The following is a 21195-nucleotide window of genomic DNA, read 5'->3' as shown; positions in this document are numbered from 1 at the left end:
TGAATGCTGGAGGCTCAGCTGTTGTAGCATGTAAACCATACGATTGACCAGAGTTACCGACTCGCCTAAAGCCATAAAAAATATTTTATGAGTTATTTTTCACTTCTTTTTTCTGCCAGGATCAAGTATCAGCGTTGTTATATTCAGAAACACGCCACTTTTAACACACTAAAGAGGAGCTGGCCTAACCCTGGCAGGCATAAAACAGTTGTCAGAGGCAGGAAGTCTCCCAGACTCCAGCCTCAAGCTACGGCAGAGTAAATTTGAGACGTTCAACAGATTTCTAATGCACTGAGATGCCTGAACTAGCCTTCATATTTACTAGTAAAGAGACAAAGAATGTTGTTTTGACAGAGCCAAAATGAGATTTCAGGCAGATTTTGAATACTAGAAGTGAGTTTTTCCAAACTCAGCTCAAAAATCTAAAATTGAAAAAATAATATCACTGCTGAGAACCTTGAAATTACTGCAAAACTTTCCCCTCTGCCGGTGGTTCTGTTGAACAGCTCTGGGATAAGACCACCAATATCACCAATACGAATCGTTATTCTCCATCTGTCCTCCCAACATTTGTTGAATTCTTTACCAAAGAGAAAAATGTCAAGAGACTCCAGTTGCTTGGGTTTTAGGTTTTGACCTACTCCTACCCCTTCAGGGGCCAGGATCTCCATTTTCTTTGTCTTTGACTTTTCGGGAGACCCAGAGAATGAAATCCAATACTTTTGTCTGCATCTGCTGCTAAAAGCCTTTTTTCCCTGGCCATGCCACAGCTCCCTTGAGGCTCATTAAGCACATTTACATTTGGCTCTTAAAATCCTAAATAGCCCATTTCACGCCTAGCAATGGTGTATTGATGAAAGAAGCACTCAGCGATGGCCTGTAGGATGAGAGTGAGGACTCTTTGACTCCAGATATCTCCCACAAAGGATTTGTACATGCTGTTAAGGACTTAAACAGAATCACAAAAGCAATAGACTATTGTTAGAAAGACACATGCACACAAACACCATCGTTATATACATCCTTAAATGTTCATGTGCAGAAAAAAATGTTAAGAATCTAAAATTGAAAGGAAATGCACAAGGGATGGGGGTGGGGAGATTCAGAGAACAGGAGAGGCAAAAACAAACAATGGAACAGGAAGGAAGATGAGAGAATCTCAAATCTCCACTAGATATTAGTGTAAATTTTTCCCTTAACCACCCCCCCCCACACACACTTCCCTGCAAACACACACAAACACACATACAGAGTTGTAAGGATAAAACTGAGGTGATAGAACAGCAGGTGAATTGTGTGTTCAGACTGAATAGGCAAGTGAACTATGTATGCCTGGATGATGGGAGGCTAAGGAGAGGACCAAAGGGCTTAATTCAGCTGAAAAATCAGGTGGAAGAACTTGGGAAAGAGACACAAATCCCCAGTAGTTTGGTTTTTCTCTTTAACAATCTTCCTCTTCATTCTCTGCATCACAATTAACACCCAGAATAAAGCCAGATTCTCTGACTTTATACCCTGGGGCTGGAGATTTAGCACAATAGACAGTATCATTTCACTCCTTCTCCCCTGAGAAAGGGATTTATCTCCACACTAATTTCCTCAAAGATATGTAAGAGTTCATTCTAAATATTAGGGCTCTAATCTAGAAAAGAAATTTTATTTTGCAGGCTATACCTTTCTGTATTTTTAAAAATATAATTAATAGGTCCATATGAGTTCGGTTCAAATCAATAAACATTTTCCATGCCACGGGATAATTTATATTTTGGCTACCTCTATTATATATTTTTCTGTGTTAACAAAAACCTGTCAATAAAAACATTTTCATGGGTGTAATAGAAAGGATTATCCACTGTATCACTTTTATCTCCCTCTGTTATGAAAGTAATCTGATAAAAATTTTATAGGTGAAGTGAACTTCCCAAATAGAATAGATATGTTCCTGAAGACAAATGAATAAATTAAACTTTTGCCAATGAATCTAACTTTAAATGAACCAAGAGCATTTGCTATTTACAAAATTTCATGAAATCCTCTTGTAAAAGTGAACATTCTAGCTTAAGGTACAGAGTGCAGCAGTAGAGAACAGTGTATAATGGAGTCATGTGTGGGGCTGGAGCGGAAGTCCAGTGGGCAGAGTGTTTGCCTAACACAGCAGACCTATGGTCCCTTGAGTGCCTTCAGGAGTGATGCCTGAGCACAAAGACTGGAGTAAAGCCTGAGCACTGCCAGGCGTGGCCCAAAAAAGCACAGAAAAAAGTGGAGTTCAAGGGTGCTACACAGGGAATTCTTTATTAGAGCAAGTCCGGGGGCCAGACCACCTAGGTTGCAGTGACAGCGCAGCCTCGATGTGCACGGGCAAGTTATCTCACTTCTGTGCCTTTGCATCTACGAAAAAGATACAGAATATTAGCAACTCTTTCATCAGATCGAGGTGAGGGTTAAATTACATAGGTATTTACATCACGTGGGAGCAGGCACATAAAAAGTTAACTATTATTTCTTATCAGTTTTATTACTGTTACTGCTGCAGTTCTGGATCCTCCATTACTACTATAGCTTTAGGATGGCCATGTCTTTTTGCCTTTCCCCCCTTTCCCATTTTTTTTGTTGCTACTACAGGATTGAGGGAGCTATTAAAGGTAGAGGGTTCTGCACGATTCTATTTGTGCAGCACACAATTTTTTTTTTCTTTAGTCCATGCCAGGGCTTGAATCCGGGGCCTCACACACCCAAGGCATGTGCCATTCCACTGGCCATCTCCCCTCCCCCTCCAATCTATCTTTTTCCTCCAACTAGATAAAACATAACTTTGAAGGAAAAACTGATCTCCGTGTACATTCTTTGTCAGCTCCAGGAGAAGACTGGCGACACAGTAGCATAAAAGAAAAAATGACTACTGAAAATCTTAATTAGCTGCAATCACCATATAACACTTCTAGTCTTTGCTGTATTCCTGGGACAGGGTAGGAGCTGATGAAAGGGGTTGAATAAATAAAATGAATGAATCCACATAAGTGAGGCATTCCCTAAATGAGACATTCCCTCGAGAGCCCAAGAAAATGTATATGTAGTATATTCACATAATTAAACCCCACTTTAATTTTTTTCTTAACAAGGCCATGAGGAAAATTAGGGCCGTCAAAGCTTCAGCTAAGTGGGAAAAGGCAACAGCGTAATTAGCAAGACAAAAACAGATGATGTTTTCAGTGAGGTTTCTGTCTTGCTAAAAGGAAACAATTTGTACAGTCCTCACTGAGCACACCTCATCTATCATGCTCATGAGTCCTGCTCCCCCCAGGGCCCTCAGTGGGCACAGTTTCCCTGTACAGATCTCCAGTTTGAGCTCACAGACTCGAAGTGTTTGCTGATGGAAACTGAAGCCTGGCTCTTACAACTGGCCTCTCTGACATCTGCTACTAACCAGTATCTTCCATCAAAGCATTTGTTTTATAACATGTGCTCCAAACCCAGTGGTTTCCCACATCAATAATGCCTTGGACTGCTGCAGCCACATTTTTTTACATTAGTTGAAATTACCCAAGTTCAGAACAGATTTTTGCTTTAATTGAGACCGATGGTGAACGTGTTGTTCTACATGTGTTTTAAGCTCTCTGTGTGTTTGTGCATGTACAAATTGGTAAGAGTTTAAGTTATATTTAAGTTCTATTCTTTTGTTTTATTTAGTTGCTTTTGGTGTGGGGGACACACCCGCAGTGCCCAGGGTTTACTCCTCCCTCTGTGTTCTAGGATCACTCCTGCAAGGGCTCTGATGAAAATATCAAACCCCAGTTGGCCACATGCATGGCAAGCACCTTACATTCTATACTATCACCCCAGCTCCAGGTTGTAACCTTTCTAAAGATGTGTTCTTCCTGCAGTTAGTATTTGGAAACTACAGGTTCATTTAGAGTATCTGGGTTGGAGAGAGCCAGGGGAACTTAAATGGGGACCAGGTTTGGGGCCTGGGGGGTGATTCCCCCATAAAGTGTCTCCATTCCAAGCATGAAGCTCTGAGTTGAATCCCTGATGCTGCTCAGGGATGCTGCTGATGTTTGTAACATGGGCCATCTAACAGCTCTGCCCACAGCCTCTGAGTGTGTATGATACTAAAATTAAAGATATCTGAACACAATAGCAGCTCTCTCCCACAAATATAAGCAAACATTACTCTGGCATCAAGGGAAATCTAGGCATCTAGGGAGAAGGGCTGTAAAGGAAAGATGAGAAAGGGAAATAATGAGGGACAAGGGTCAGGAGCCTTGGGTATGCCAGTGATGTGGGAGAGTGGTGAAGATCTATATCCAAACCACAGACTCAGCAACACTGAAAACATGAGAGCTAAACTGAAAACACGGAACTTTGAAATGTACCTATCAAGGTGACAGGTGTGGCGGGAGGGAGTATGAGAACACTGATGGATGGAAGTTGACACTGGTGGTGGAAATCATGTTGGAATATTGTATTTACTTTTTTAAATTATTGAATCACTGTGAGATAGTTACAAGCTTTCATGTTTGAGTTACAATCACACAAAGATCAAACACCCATCCCTCCACCAGTGCACATTCCACATCACTAATCTCCCTGGTATACCCCCCCTTTTCCCACCCTCCCCCCACCCCCATGGCAGACAATATTTCCCATACTCTCTCTCTATTTTGGGCACTATGGCTTGCCACATAGACACTGAGAGGTCATCATGTTTGGTCCATTATCTACTTTCGGCACACATCTCCTATCCCGACTGGTTCCTCCAGCCATAATTTTCTTAGTGATCCCTTCTCTATTCCATCTGCCTTCTCCCCTTCACTCATGAAGCAGGCTTCCAACTATGGGGCAATCCTCCTGGCCCTTGTATCTACTGTCCTTGGGTGTCAGCCTCATGTGATGTTATTCTATACTCCACAAATGAGTGCAGTTCTTCTATGTATGTCCCTCTCTTCCTGACTCATTTCAATTAACATGATACTATCCATGCCTATCCATTTATAAGCAAATTTCATGACTTCATCTCTCCTAACAGCTGCATAGTATTCCGTTGTGTAGGTGTACTAAAGTTTATTTAGCCAGTCATCTGTTCTAGGGCACTTGGATTGTTTCCAGATTTTGGCTATTGTGAACAGTGCTGCAATGAACACATAGGTACAGATATCATTTCTACTGTGCTTTTTTGCATCCTAGGGATGGAAAATTGTATTTCTAAGACTCAGCTATCCATAACTTTGTAAGTCACAGCTCTGTAATTAAATTAAAAAATTTAAAGAAAAACATGACCACTATACTGTTTCATATAAAGCCAATTGGGGAAAATATCCTCCCCATACTGTTTCATATAAACCCAATTGGGGAAAATATCCTCCCCAAATAGCTTAAAGAAATATTTCTTTACATACAAAGAAATTTGTATGCAATTTATTAAGCAAATTAGATCACATCCCAACTATTTATACTGGTAACTGAACATTGGGGGTGGGTAGATCTAGGAAATCCAAACAATCTCTCTGAACTAGGTCATGAGGATCCAAACCCTCATCGTATTAGTAGAAAAAAGTATCTTTAGGGTCTGAAAATTATTTTGCACCATTAACTTTTTTGAAGTAGAGTCTGCCGAAAACTACTATAGGATATGTGGAAGCAAGTTGTAGCTCAAATTCTAGACTATGCCCACAGAAAAGATCTTGCTAGATCCACTCACCCATCATTTATTGATAATTTACATGAGACCCAATCAATGATCTGTCCTAAGTCACAAGCTAATTATTTAGCAGCAAGAAACTAATTCATATCTCCTGGCCAGAAGAATGAATTTAGTTTTTAGGACTCATAGGAGTATTGTTCTATTTCAGATATGCCTAGAGATATTTCTGATATTCTGTATTAACTTTTGTTTTGTTTTGTGGTCCCAGGGATCAAACCCAAACATCAAACTCAGACATGCAAGGCAAATGCTCTATCATGGAGCCATAACCCTGGCCCAAATTTTATACTACTTAGAACGCCAAAGAAGTGGGCCTATTAATGCAGGGAAACACACATATTTTAAGATATGCAAGCTCCTGTCCCATGTTATTTGTGAAATACTCAATTTAACTGACAAATACTCAATTTGACTGAACATCAGTTTGGGTACTTCGAACATTCAGAGGACTGGTGTTTTGCTCTCAGTCCCTAGAACCTATTAACATTTAAGAGTCTTCAGCTGTAAATGACACCTTAGCAGCTCTTCCTTTCTTCATTCTTTTCAGTTTGACAATTCATATTAAAAACATTTGCCAAAGATAAGTATACAGTAAAAGACTCCAAAGAGAAAGATTATGTAGGTTCTCCTCAGACAATATTATTCCCTTCAATTAAGCCTAGTTAGAAGTATTCTCATCACATAGGAAGATTGAGCAGGGGATCTTACTCTGTACCATTCTCAGATTTTCTCAGCCAGTGGGGGGAAAATTGTCCTTTCCAAGATTATCCATACAAAATAGAATATAGCTTGTGGCACTATAAGTTTACAATTTTACAAATAATTCCTTTACCCAAGTGGACTTTTGATAAAGAGTTTGTTTAAAAAAATCAATAGTTAAAATCTCTAGTGTCCATCACAATGGAACTCTAGTTTGCGGTCACTCAATGGATGAGTTTAGATGAGAGCGTCTATCCATACCGTTCTGCTCAGAGATGCAACATCACAATCCCAGCTCATTTTCCGCATCTGTGCTTTCAGGGCCAAGATGACAGATATATTGATTCTCAGGCAAGCAGGGATGGGAGGGGGAGGATGTCCAGCTGCGGAGAAGTCTCAAGTCTTGATTCCAGACACCAAGTTTACTAACATTTTTCCATTTTGCCACCTGCAAAACATGTTTTATTCACCGGTTTACTGTTCTGCTTGAAATTCCTTTCCAGACCTTCTCTCTTTGCTGAGCTACTCAACACTAATGTTTAACCTCCTGCGGCAACTTGGTTACCTCAGAGATCTCAAATGACTCTTCCAGTACTTATGGGCCATTCCTTCCTGATGATGAGGAGCAGATTTTCAATAAAAGTGGGAACTGAGTGGTTGCAAGCACCTGGAACCAGGAATAAAAGCAGAAATATAAATTCTGCCCAGAGTCAGTGTCTGGATGAAAAAGCCAAAACTGTGTTTGATTTAAGGTTGGCACAAGCTTAAGAAAAGGGTCAAAATAGGACATAATGGCCAGGGCAGTGGAGAAAGATAAAAAGCCAGGAAGAGTAGTGCATGAATAGGGGCCCGCGAACAGGACAACATTAGTGTCCATAGCCAGATTGTGAGGATAAAGGTCAGTGTAGAGGTGGTGTTAGTTAGATATGAGCCTCACCAAGGTGTTTGGGGTGCAGTGTAGTAGAGGTGGGGTTGAGTTGGGCATGGAATTATCTTAGGTTGAAAGCACAGAATGTTTGCAAAATAAAAAACATGCTTCCAGATCATGTTTTTCCCTCACACTTGACAGGAGGGTATTTCTTATCATTGAAAATAATGTGGTTCATATGTCCTACCACCAGAACAAATGTTGCATGCCACAGAGTAGGTGCTCCATACGTGAGTTTTATTGTACAACTCATTCATTAGGAAGTTCTATTATTAGAACTCTCTTCTAAGAACTCTAAAGGTGCTCATTAGCATTCTCCAGTGGATCTTTCATTCAAGGCAATCCTTTCTGTCATTGGAAAAAAGTTCTCGTGGTCAGAAAGATCTCTCATTTGCATCCTTGAAACCTGCAACTTGAGTCTTAGCTTCATGAATCCACTCAAAATAGTTCTTTCTCTCTCTCTCTCTCTCTCTATCTCTCTCACTCTCTCTCTCTCTCTCTCTTTCACTCACTCTGTGTTTCTCAGATTTGGGACCACACTAAGCTGTGCTCAGTCATTACTCCTGACTCTCACCCAGGGATTACTCCTGGCAGGCATAGTGGACCATATTGGATGCTGAGGATTAAACTTGGGTCAGCTGTATGCAAGGCAAGTATCCTACCTGCTACACTATCACTGTAGCTGCTCAAAGTAATTCTTTCCCGGTGTCTTTTCCATATATTTGTTGCTTACCCCAGGACAAAAAGATACCTTCGGAAATAGGCACAGTTTTTTAGTCTCATTTCTTGAGAGATTTTTTAGAGTACGGTAAGTTTGGAAACACCCGAAGGAACTTTGTTTCCTACACTGTTCTCTTCCACTTCACCAAGACCGAGGTCTCTGCCAGGTTTCATCTCAGGGTCGTCTTGTCAAGGAAATTTCTCCCACCAGATGCCTCCTAGCCATTTCCCCAGGAGGAAACCTTTCCTAAGGCTCCCTGCATCCAGTCTTCTATGTCTCTTGTATGTTGTCCACATTATCCATTCTTTCTTGCCCGTGATACACCTCACAATCATAATTAAAAGTCATTTATGGAACCAGTTACTTAATATTTGTTTCCTCCACCAGAAAGTAAGCTTCAAAGTCTTATTCATCTTCATATACTCATCCAAAAACGCTTGGCTTGTTTTATTAGGTACTTAATTTAGTTTAGGGTTTTTTTTTCCATTTTTATAAGGATGACACCAAGTGAAGCTTGAGGAAGGGCCATCCAGTGAGGACTGATTGTAACATTCCCTACTGCCCAGGCCCAACAGTGGTTAAAGGCCACCAAAGCCACACTTGTTGAAGTTTTGGAAACAAAAGTGAGGGAAGTAGATGAAAAGCATTGCAGTGCCAGGGACTGAACTCAAGGTCTCACACATACTAAAAATATGCTCTAGCACTTGACCTGTCTCCCAGCCCAGGTAATTAATATATTTTTGTATTTTTTGTTTTAGAGCCACATATGGCTCTGGGGATGCTCCCATCACTCCTGAGAGATCATGTGATCATGTGGTGCCAAGCATGGAACCTTGGGCTCCTGCATGGAAAGCACACACTCCAGTCCTTTGAATCTAAAACTGTTTTTTTAACCATGGCTCAACATCAAATTTATAGTTCTGTACTTATATAACTTCTAATAAATTATATTATTCTCTTGATAATTTATCAACTTCTCAGCTCTTAGCAGAAGAAAAGGTCAACAGACATCTGGATGGTAGAATCTTCCCATGATATGTCTTGTTTAGACTGTTTCAGTTATTACATCAGCATTGGTATTTTTCATCAGGCCAGCTAGCTTGCAGTATACCCTCAACCCCAAACCAACTTACTTGCATTCTCTCTCCTTTGGAGTTCAGTCCTGTTCTCTGCTTTGAATTGAGTGTTTCTTTTTTGTTGACATCCATAAATCACTGAGGCTTTGGGACATGCCCATTATTTCTATTTTATTGGTTTCCTTTGAACAAGGCCAACCTTGGCATGTTGTTTGAAATTCTAGCCTATAGAGTCCTGGTGTTTTCTATGTTACTGGGCTTAGCTCCTAATGGTGAAACTCCAGGTTGGCTTTATTTGTTACTTATAATCTGTATATAATCTGAGACCATAAATATAGTTCTCAAACATCTCCCCTGTTATTTTCTTCAGTAAATTACCAGGCACCTCCCTCATCATCTCTCTCTGCTATGACCGCTGTCTTCCTAATATCAAGTTTATAGGCCTTTTTTTCCTTCGACCCCTTCAATTTCAGTTTAAAGCTTTCTTAATTAGACTGGTGAGTCGTCTTGCCCTTTTGTTTTGCTCTCTCCTCTTCAAAGTGTTTTGGGTATGTATTCTGCTTCCTGTCACTTAGTTTTCTTGGGCTATTTTGGAGAAAATTTAATCTTCATCAGTATCCCCAGAGCTAAATAGCACTTTTTCTTTCTCTTTCAAATTGTTTAAATAGCAGAACTGAAAAATACATCCATTCCAAAAGTTCTTAAAATTATTGATTTTGATTTCATTAATAATGGAGGAAACCCTTAAATGGAAAATTGCCAAAAGAGGGCTGTGGGAAGAACATCCCTTTAGAGAGACAACGCAATGCGAGGCATCATGTCCCAGATTCCATGAAGGAGGAAAAAGTAAAGAAAAAGAATCAAAACTATTTAAGACTCACCATATGTCAAATACCACTTTAAGTTAATCTCATTGATCAATCATTATCATGTAGTCACGGGAGACAGTGTTGTTTTCTAGTCAACATTAGAAGCTTGCCTTTCTTTGTGGTTGTGTAGGCTGATAAGGTACAGCTTTCTAAAAAAGAGGAAATTTGTGTCTGATGGCACCTTCAATGCTGAATGGAGTGAGTTTCTCACTCATCAGCTGGCTGAAGATGGCTTTTCAGGAGTTAACATCTGAGTTACACCCACCGGGATAGAAATCACCATTGTAGCCATCAAGACACAGAATGTGCTTGGTGAAGAACTGGCCAGTGTGGCAATCGAAGGTTGTGGTACAGAATTTTGCTTTATGCTGCAAAGTTCCCCACAAGGGGTCTGTGTGCCATTTCCCAGCAATCTCAGTGCTACAAGTACCTCACAGGCCTGGCTGTGTGGACAGCCTGCTATGGTATGCTGTGGTTCATCATGGAGAGCAGAGCCAAAGGCTTTGAGGTCCTGTGAGGTGTCTAAGAAACTCCAGACAGAAAGCTATTCTCATGAAGTTTGTGGATGATCTGATGATCCCCCGCAGAAACTCCATTTGTTGACACCACCATGTGCCATCTGCTGCTCAGGTAGAATGTTCGGAGTGTCAAAGTCAAGAACTTTGGGACCCAAATGGAAACACTGACCCAAGAAGCCTCTCCCTGATCATGTAAAAATTGTGGAGTCCCAAGGTGAGACCCTACCTACCGTGCTCATCTCTGAATGGAATGGCAGGAATCCACAGAATGCCCTCCGTGTTACAGCCAGCACCCACAGTATAACACGGTCTCTTCCAAATATTTTTAAAAGACAAAAAAAAGTATGTGGGGGGTGAGGGGTGATGAGAAGGTAGCTCAGAGGTTAGAGTACATACTCTGATGTGAGAGTTCTGGATTCAAACCCCAGCACTGCCTGGCCTCTCAAACACCATTGAGTATATGTGACACACACCCCCTGTCAGAACTGAGTTTGCCAGAGTTAAGTGATAGTACTGCAACATGACAGTACTGATTTAGACAACTTAGGGTCTCCATACAAAAAGGCTCATCTCCCAGTTAGACAGTTAAGGGAAGTCCTGAAACCTACTGCCTACTCTCAGTCTTCTTTTTGCTCTGTGAATATGGTTGTCCATTCTTATAGAGTGTGTCCAGCTTTCCCAAAAGACAATAAGTTCCGTCTTTTCCCAGAACTCCAGCAATGCAGAATTTAATCTCCAACTATCTTCTCCCTATCGAGTTCTAATCACCACATCTGAATGCTATTAATTATTCCTAGATTCTTCCAGATCATTCTCCCCCTTCCCCCCTGCCCCACAGACTTCTCTTCAGGTAAAACTCTCTGTTCAGAACGGTCTCTTCAGCTCTTCTCATTCAGACTTCACAGTAACTTTCTTCAAAGCCTTTGCTCTTCTAACCATGCAGGAAACAAAGCCAATTAACAGCACAGAATCCTCAGTCCCTAAACCCATGGAGATTGAAATTTTAAAAAGTGAGCATAATAGTTCATGGCCAAGAATAAAGGTCATGTGATTCCAGCTTATTCCCTAACATCAGCTATGTAGGCATCAAGGTGCAGGTAGAAGAAAGTCAGAAAAAAAAAGGAGGGAAGAATGAAATAGTCAGGCTCTTCAGAATCACATTTCTTCTGTTTCTACAAGAGAAATGTCTCACCTGAGTTTTCTAACAAATGAAGCAAATTCTTCAGACACATGTATGCCTCATAGTTACACCACTCCTCAGTTATTTAATGTTTACCCTGCGTTCCTGTAATTAGATATATCTACAGTCAAAGGAGGCCCTATTCATTTCCTCCTGCTATGTCATTTCTTTAGCGTCTCCAGGGAGCATGGGGAGAGGCATCTATGTCCCTCTGAAGGGTGGGATGGTAACTGGAAACATGTGTCCATATACCTAGGTCATTTTCCGTTGCCCTTTCTACTTCACACAAGGTTACAGTTAATAACTAATTCATTCAGCAAGCATCTATTAAAAGCCTATTCCATACCAGACTGTACCAGGCCTCTGCACTTAAGAATAAATATCAAACTAGAGCCAGGGAGGTAGCAGAGAGTCAGAGGTATATGCAAAGGATCCCCAGTATCACTTGCCCTGCCCACAGTGCCACAGTATATAGCCCTGGAGGATTCCAGGCCTGGACGATCTGCCCCAGCTAGTCCCTGGCACTGCAGCCCAACAGCATCATATCTTTGGGATCTCACACTTGACCATCCCGTCTGACTAGTCTGATGTTTCTAGGAGTAACCTGGCGGCCCCTGAAAACTGTTGGAAAGTTCTCCTTTCCACCCACCCAGCTCCAAAAGAGAATAATATCATAGGTTAGTAAGGCTTCAGCAAATGGGCTTTGATTTTAATGATTTTAGCCCCATGTAAGCACTATAAATATTCAACATATTTAAACTTTGAAGGACCTATTGGAGAACCCCAAGCCCCATAGCATTCCCGTGGGTACTTTTTGAATGAATGAATGGTTTCTGTAAATGTTGAGAAATGACTTTCTTCAGTCTGTTAGCACATACCGCCTGCCTGCTTGTTAAGAAGAGTGTTCCACAAATGTTCCTAGACATATATTGTATTCACATGATTTCAGTTTTGACAGGGAAACATCTCTTCAAACTGCAATAATAGTTTTCCTGATTAAAGGTGTAGCACCATTGACATAGTTCAGACTCTGATCTGCACAACTATTAATTTCTGGTTATGTCACTTCCCTCTTATGTATCCTCATCTCTCTGTCCTAAATCCTATCATCACACAACCACCTATCATTCAGAACACAGTCCAAGATTTAAAGACTGAAAATCTCTAGGGCTGGGAAGAGAGTAGATCAGGTAAGGCAATTGTCTTGTGAGTCATCACCCTGAGTTTGATCCCTGGTACTGAAAATGGTGCCCAAAACCCTACCAGAAGCAATCCTTGAGTACAGAACTAGGAGCAATCCATAAACAGTGTCAGGTGTGACCCCAAAACAAAATAACAACAACAACAAAAAACTTTAAAATAAAAATGACTCAAAGTCTAGTGAAGAGAGCTGATAAATACACATTAAGCTTCATTTATTCTCTCCCTTATAATCACCCTATATGTTTTTAATAACTAACAATTCTTAGAAGGCAAAAATGATATTTTTTCTTCTGTCTTTCTTTGCACTGGCTATTTTATTTCTCTCTTTGGTAACACCTCTTCATCCATAAGGACCTTAACTCAAGCATCTTCCCATTCAAGAAGGGGAGAGTGTGTGTGTATGTATTTGTGCATGTGTGTGTGTTTGTGTGTGATGTATGTGTGTATGAGAGAGAGAAGGAAAGAAAGAAAGAACGGAAGGAAGAAAGAAAGAAAAAAAGAAAGAAAGAAAGAAAGAAAGAGAGAGAGAGAGAGAAAGAAAGAAAGAAAGAAAGAAAGAAAGAAAGAAAGAAAGAAAGAAAGAAAGAAAGAAAGAAAGAAAGAAAGAAAGAAAGAAAGAAAGGAAGGAAGGAAGGAAGGAAGGAAGGAAGGAAGGAAGGAAGGAAGAAAGAAAGAAAGAAAGAAAGACAGAAAGAAAGAAAGAAAGAAAGAAAGAAAGAAAGAAAGAAAGAAAGAAAGAAAGAAAGAAAGAAAGAAAGAAAGAAAGAAAGAAAGAAAGAAAGAAAGAAAGAAAGAGAAGGAAAGAAAGGAAGGAAGAAAGAAAAGGAAGGAAAGGGAGAGAGACAATTAACTTGAATGCCTCTTGAGGCTATCAAAGCATTCTACACAGTGTCACAAAATTGTCAGCATTTAAAACATAATATAAAATTATACAAGCTGATAGAGGACAACAAACTGTCTTTTTTCTTCTTCACTGAATATTCATTTCAATAACTGGAACATAGTAGGTGTGTGTGTGTATGTGTGGTGTGGTGTGTGTGTGTGTGTGTGTGTGTGTGTGTGTATCCTAAGAAAAAGATAATGGATGAGAAAAAACAAGAAGCACCTGGCTTTTGGAATCTTTGCCTTCCAGAGGTAGCTGGCAGGCAGGCAGGAAATTGCCAATGTTGACTTAGTTTTCTCTCCAAAGACTGGAGAAAAGCCAAAGGAATAGAATATTCTAGCACTTAGAGACTTTGAAATTTAAGAAAGGAAAAAGCAGGCATTTCAAAAAAGTACATAAATCTTTGGAGAATCACACAGACGTAGAAATTGAAATCAACAGCATATAAATCACATTATTATGTTACTGGGGTTTTTAGAAGATATTTGATGATATAACCTTTTGGCTGGGGATATGGAGCGATAAGTAATGTAGACCAGAGCCCATGGGGGCATCATTAAGGAATGAGAACAGGTTGGCTTTTAGAGCTACCAGCACTCCACACTGCACCTGTTACCCTACTCAATATGTTGATGTATGGAGAAAAAAACACGTGAACCAGAGCTTGTGTTCTGATCACCCAATGGTCAAAATTGTCCCAAATGGAAATTTAAGCACCATTGGCACTATTCTCTGATGGCAATGGAACATTTCTTGGGCACTTTCTACCTATCACGTACATTTGCCATCTCAAAAATACCTGCAAATACAGAAAATTATGGCTGGTTTGTGATGATGAAACACCACTCTGAAAGATGACTAATCTCTCCATGATCACAAGTTAATAATAAGGGGTAGAGTTAAGAAAGGGCAGAGTCAAGAACCAAAGAACTTAATTCTAAGGAAAGACTAAACTTTTATTAAAACATGCCATTGTCAACATAATGAGAATATCCACACAACTGTGTTGGGGGGAGGGGTTAGAAAGGATGGGTGTTGGGGTCCTGGAGAGAGGGAGGGGCACATTGGTGATGAGTATGGTATTGGAATTATATGCATGAGAAATCATTTTAATAACATTGTAAACCACAGATCTCAGTAAAAATAAAATAGGTTTAAAAATAAAACATTCCATTTGTGCTAAGGTAGCCTCGATATATCAATTTTCTTTATGTTAAATTTTTACTGGGATGTTGGGCTTGTTGCCTCCCCAAAAGAACCCACCAAGATCATGTTGGGTACCACAGAAAGTGAATAGATGAAAGTGAATAGACCTTTTTTCTATGAGTCGTGCAATGTCTCTTCAATAATAACATTCAGATGCCACAGACTGCTCCTAAGCTGCCCTAATATCTCTGCCAGTTTCTTAAAATTGCTCTGTATGTGCAATCAAAGGGAAATTATATAGATATCCATAGCAAAATAAAATAGAACACTTCATATATCCACAGAATTACCTTTGTATTTATAATTTCATCACCAAGAGAAAACTTATAGAAAGCTAATGGCACCATTTATCCTCAAAACCAGGTTTATACCTGTGACTATGTATGAGTTAAGGTTAGTTTAAACACTGTAATCTCTTTTCATGCATTTTTAAAATTTTAATTTGTGTTTAAAATATTTAGATGGCTTCTTTGTACCCATGAATAAATAATCCAATGTACGCTTTTTTGGCCCACTTAGCAGAAATGTCTGATCTATATTTTAATCCTTTCTTATAATATCACTAAAATCACAGCTTTCTTAGGAACTTAGGAAAGGAAATGTGAGCTCTGTCCTTTGCCTTCTGTTTCTGCCCTGCCCAACTGCAGACCTGAGAAATGAAAGATTCTTCTGGAAGCGGAGGGGAGCTGGGTGTCCCAGGAACCTCCGGGGGGGGGGATGATGTCATGTAAGGAAAGCACTGTTTTCGGATCTCCTTCCACAGGAAACAGTTGCTGTGCAGGAATCATCACGGAAAATCCAAAGAGACCTGTCATCACCTCTTTCTTCTAGAAGTAGGTCTAAACTGCTGTAAAAAATTCTTCTAGCACATATCTGTTGGAGGGCCGAGGTGGATCACACTGACTGAAAGCTCAGAATGAGCATGAAAGAAGAGTGAGATAGGAAAAGAGGTGTTAATTTGAGGCCTGGCACTGGAACAGGATGATTTAGAAAAGCAGTCAGAGTTCAGTGTGCAACCCAGACTTATTTTTGCATGTGATTAGCGTCGTTAATCAACATCAGATACCTTGACGCTAGCCCTTCCCATTGTCATCAACCAGTCCAAAACTAAAACTAAAAGTCTCAAGAATTAATAGCAGGGGGGGGAAATCAACTTACAAGCATGTTAGGGGGATTTTTCTCTTTCTTCAGAGATTCTCTACATGGCAAAAATAAATCTACAAAGGCAACATTCACAACTCAGTCTACATGGTTGGGCCACTAGAAGTATTCACAAGTATGAACCTTATGGCTATCATAATTTTCTCCTTATAAATCAAGATCTTTGAGCCTCGTATTCTATAAGGCACTGTGAGACTACATGTGTGTGTGTATATGGCGTTGGTGAAGGGAGTTAATTACCAGCATTGGCCAAATATCCTTCATAAGGGAGTGGTACCTTTATAAGAAGGAGTGGTAATAAAGCTTAAGATTAAAATACCAACTAATTCTCTAATGAATACTTATGAAAATAAAACTATTAAAACAGGTAAGTCTAATGATACCAAAGGGGACTACACTTAAGAAAATAATAGCTATAAAAAAATATTTTCATTCTAGATATATTTCTCATAATGAAATTTTCATTGACACAAAATAGAAATATAAATTACTGTAGAAATGTAATCTCTGTAAGAGTTTGTGATGAAAAAATAAAATAAAATGAACAAAGTCCTGAGGGAATGTGAACCACATAAGCAGGAATTATAATTAAAATTGACAATATGCTTGACAACACTGGTCTCTAGCTAATAATAGCTGTTATTTAAATAAAATAAATGCTATGGAAGCACACTAGCTTTGATAAAAATATATCTCATCTGTTATTCCTTTGTATTTTCACAAAATTTTCATGCTTTATGTTAGGCGGATACCTTTCAATTTTCTAAGAAAATTCGTGAGAGATTAAAAGAAAAATTTGAAATGTATAATTTTGCAAAATAAAAACTGCTTGAATTATTACAAGGGTTGAATTATGGTTCCAGAATTCTTATTTCTTCTTCACTGACCCTTCTACATTTTAATGCTCATGTATCACAGGACTCCAGGAAAATATTAGTTAAATGAAACTAAATAATGCTAAAGTGATGTCATCAATTATATACAGACACATGGAAACTACAAATGCATTTTACATGATGCAGAGAGAATTTAAAAATGAATGATAGAATCATGATCCAAAAAAGATTCAGACACACTATGACATAGAGCTCATTAAAGATGCACTCTTTTTCTAAGGGGCTTATTCATCCTTGGAGAACTCTGCTTTTCAAGTAGTGATTTATTATCATTCCTTTAGTTTAAAAACTACATATTAAGTGCTTATCTGTGACAAGTATTTACTTATTTGTTCTTGGGCTTAATATTAGAATGGCATATTGGTTAGCTATTGCTTTATGCAAACCACATTTGTAACCTAAAACAATAAGTATTTTATTAGTAATCACAATTTCACAAATCAGTAAGTTTTGTCTCCTAAGCTAAGTCAGTCTCATTCACGTATCTGGTGAGCTGGAGAGTTGATTGGTGAGGCTAACCTCTGATGAACTATTTTTGACATTTACTGACCATTGGCTAGGGCTTGAGAGTGAATGGATTATGTACCTTTTATCCTTGAGAGAGAACTTGCAGGGGAACGAGAGAGTAGGCACAAGATTTGAACACTTGTCAAGGTGTATTCTCAGAAATTGCACCATCATTTCCACAGCACTCTACTGGTCAAGGCAAGCAAAAGTCCAGCTCAGAAGCAAGAGATGAGTTAATAGAATCCACATCTTGAGAGGAAACACTTAAAAGTCACATTGTTTTAGCCGTGGAAACAGGGAGAGATGAACTGCTACTATAAATGATAAAACAGACAAGTATAGGCCCTAACTTACAAGAACATAAGAATTTCGCTGCTGTATTATTCTCACATAAACTCTGGTTATTTAATACATCTAATCATTTTTCTGATGGCAAGATTTTTTTTCACCTCAACATGCACAGCTACAAAGCTGTTCATGATCAGGTTTCAGTCATACAATAATCCAATAATAATAATAATAATAACCCATCCCTCTATCAGTGCCCATTTTTTGCCACCAATGGCCCCAGTTTCCCTCTTCCCAAACCACCCTCCCCCAGGCTGCCTCCCTCCCTCCCCCCCCCTCACTCTCCTCACACTCTCACTTTCTCTCTTTCTCAGGACAAATACTTTCAAATACTTTTATTCCCCTCTTACATTTCATGTGAACTATTTATAAGGAGCATAATGTCAAGTTCCTTCCTAGTCAAGTATACAAGAGTGGAACTCAACTGTGGAGGGAATGTTTGCTTCCTAAGACTTCTGAAAACAAAGAGGAAAAAATTATGACAATAATATAATGCAAAAAAAATAATATAATGCAATTGGCTCCAATTTAGAGATAGATTCTCAAAGTAGCACCTTTGTAGAATGGATCTGGTACATAAATTTAGATATGTACCATTTTCATCAACTTAATCTGAAGGACTGATACAGGCATTTATTAGGATGGGGTCTGATATAGGATCATGGGGGTGAAGAGTAATAGGCACTTTGGTGGTGGTGCTATAAGGTAACTCTATACCAAGACTATAAATGTCAATACCATTTTAAATTTATGACCTTGACTATAATAAAACTTTTTAAATAAAAAAGAAATATCAAACATGCCACAACTATCACCTATTATTCCAATGCCACCACCATCACCTAATTTTCTGAGCTATCTCCAAAGATAAAAATTTCAAAACAACTTTAGTATAAGCAGGTGGTCCCCTCTAGTTCAACTTTCAAGCAAATAATTGGATATAGGCTGGTTCCCATCTGGTAGACAATCATCTAGAAGACATGCCAGACAGTAATCTGATTTTAAATTTTAATTAGTGCTCAGAAACCAGCATTCTTAGGCCCAATGTTGTTCACTGACTGACTCTATAAAGTAAGTTTTATTAGAACCCAGACCTGACCATTTGCTTCCCATTTTCTATGGCACTTTTGACAACAATGACATAGATGAATAGTTTGAGACAGAGACTATATAGCCCCCAAATCTAAAATATGTGTGATCTGTCTCTTTGTAGAAGTTTTCCCAGACTGACTGAGACTACCGCCAGTATATACTTACTGATGTTTGTGAGTTTTCAACTAGATCACTTACTTTATATCTGTAGTTAATATTATTCCTTGTTATTGCTGGCTTATTTACTGGTTATGGTTTAGTTTATTTTTAAATAATTCTATTGAGCCTTAATACAGCAATGTAGCAGATGACACAAAAAGAGTAGAATATAATAAATTGTTATAATATTAAAAACTATTGAATGCTGGGGCTGTAGCAATAGCACAGTGGGTAGGGCATTTGCCTTGCAAATGCCGACCCGGGTTCGACTCCCAGCATCCCATATGATCCCCTGAGCACCGCCAGGGGTAATTCCTGAGTGCAGTGCCAGGAGTGACCCCTGTGCATCATCTGGTGTGACCCAAAAAATAAAAAAAAAACAAATCTATTGAATGCTGTTCAAGAAATAGACTGCCAGTCTCTCCCCGCCTTTTATACGTCTTTTCCCCAAATACATGATCAATATGTCTGACATTTATGGCCATTCCTCTGTTATAGTTTTATAAGTATATCGCCCATGTGTGCATCTCTGCTCACCAATTTTATTAGATTTGCTTTCTAAAATTGATATGTTTTTGTCTTTATTTTCCTTATCGAATGGTCTAGTCATTTGAGTCAGAAATTTCCTAGTTTGAACTTTCTCACTGCTCACTCATGATACAGTTCAACATATTTCTCTGCCCTAAATATTTGTGCAAATTAGCAGCTATATCCAAGGCTTAATCAGATTTTTCTGATTTATTTTTCTAATGCAACTATCATCTGAGCAAGCCCCAGAAAACAAATGGAGTCAACTATGATATTCTACTACTCATGAAAATAAAAATCATGGAGACAAGTGAAAAGATCAAGGCCTTTGCCTTGCATGTGACCGACAGGTTTGATCTGTGTAGAGCCAGGAGGAACCCCTTATCATTGCCAGGTGTGACCCCAAGAGCCAAATATATATATGTATATGTATATATATACATGTATATGTATAAATTGTTTTTAAAAATCTAAAAAAAATTAAAAGGCAGGTCATGGCATGGCCCTTACAACTTATAGGACAAGGCTCAGCTAACTGGTGCTCTGTTTCATAAATAAGGAAAGACAAGAGAAAAAGTTTGCCCAACACTATTTGGTCATTAAGTGAGGGAGACAAAATTAGCCTCCTGGGCATCTGCATTCACTTTACAACCCCACTCTGTTTGTCTTTCCAGTGTAATGGCTTATATAGCTTCTTAACTATTTAATACATTAATTTAGCACCTGTAAAAACTAGGTGCTGTACCAGGTGCCAAAATCCCAGATAGCCATGCCCCTACCATCAAGTGACACAGCAATCTTGTGGAAATAAAAAAACTTGCATTATTAAAATAATTATTTAATCACCAATGTTTATGTAAAATAAGAGTACACATAGGGTGTATTTGGAGAGGATGGTTAGCAATTCTAATTGAGCTTAGAAATGGTGTCATTAAAACTAAGTAATACTGTTTAGAAGATTAATAAGAGTATCATAGGAGGTTGGTATACTGGGAGAAAAAGGAACAATGGTAGAGTTCTGAGAAAGAAAGACCTGAAATTCTAGGCAAAAGGGTCCTCTCACAATCACATCTTCAATAGACAGCAATTAATTTTAGTCCAATGTTTCAAACTTTCCTCAGGGCTCAGTGTGATTTCAGCTCTGTGAAATCCCTGACATGAGTAAGTGGAGAACAAAATCCTGAAAAAAAAAAAAAAAAGAATGAGAGAGTAGATCTAGAGAGCCAGGCCTGAACTAATACTGCATAATCTAAGTGCTCCTGTCCATACTAGATCCCTGAACTTGAGTAAAACATTTAATCCCTGTTATCTCAGATTTAAAAGGAAAATGTGGAATATGGTAACCACCCCCCCCGTGTTATTATGGGAATTTAAGAAATTACAGATGATTCTCAATTCTGATAGCATTACAGTGGCAGAAAGGCAGTAGTATACAGTCAGTTTGGAACTGCATGTCAAGTTTTGAATTTTGATCTTTTCCCAGGCTGGCAATATATGGTATAATACCCTCGTGATCCTGG

At 39.0% G+C, this 21195-nt stretch overlaps 1 pseudogene; it reads left to right on the top strand.

Annotated features, from left to right (window-relative positions):
* Positions 1–2348: 2348 nt before the first annotated feature.
* On the top strand, positions 2349–11563 carry LOC129402102 (40S ribosomal protein S3-like; annotated as a pseudogene).
* Positions 11564–21195: the final 9632 nt, after the last annotated feature.

The sequence above is a fragment of the Sorex araneus genome, chromosome 1 (genome assembly GCF_027595985.1).
Source record: "Sorex araneus isolate mSorAra2 chromosome 1, mSorAra2.pri, whole genome shotgun sequence".
NCBI lineage: Eukaryota > Metazoa > Chordata > Mammalia > Eulipotyphla > Soricidae > Sorex > Sorex araneus.
The sequence above is the reverse complement of the archived record's forward strand: the minus strand, read 5'-3'. Positions and strand labels throughout refer to the sequence as shown.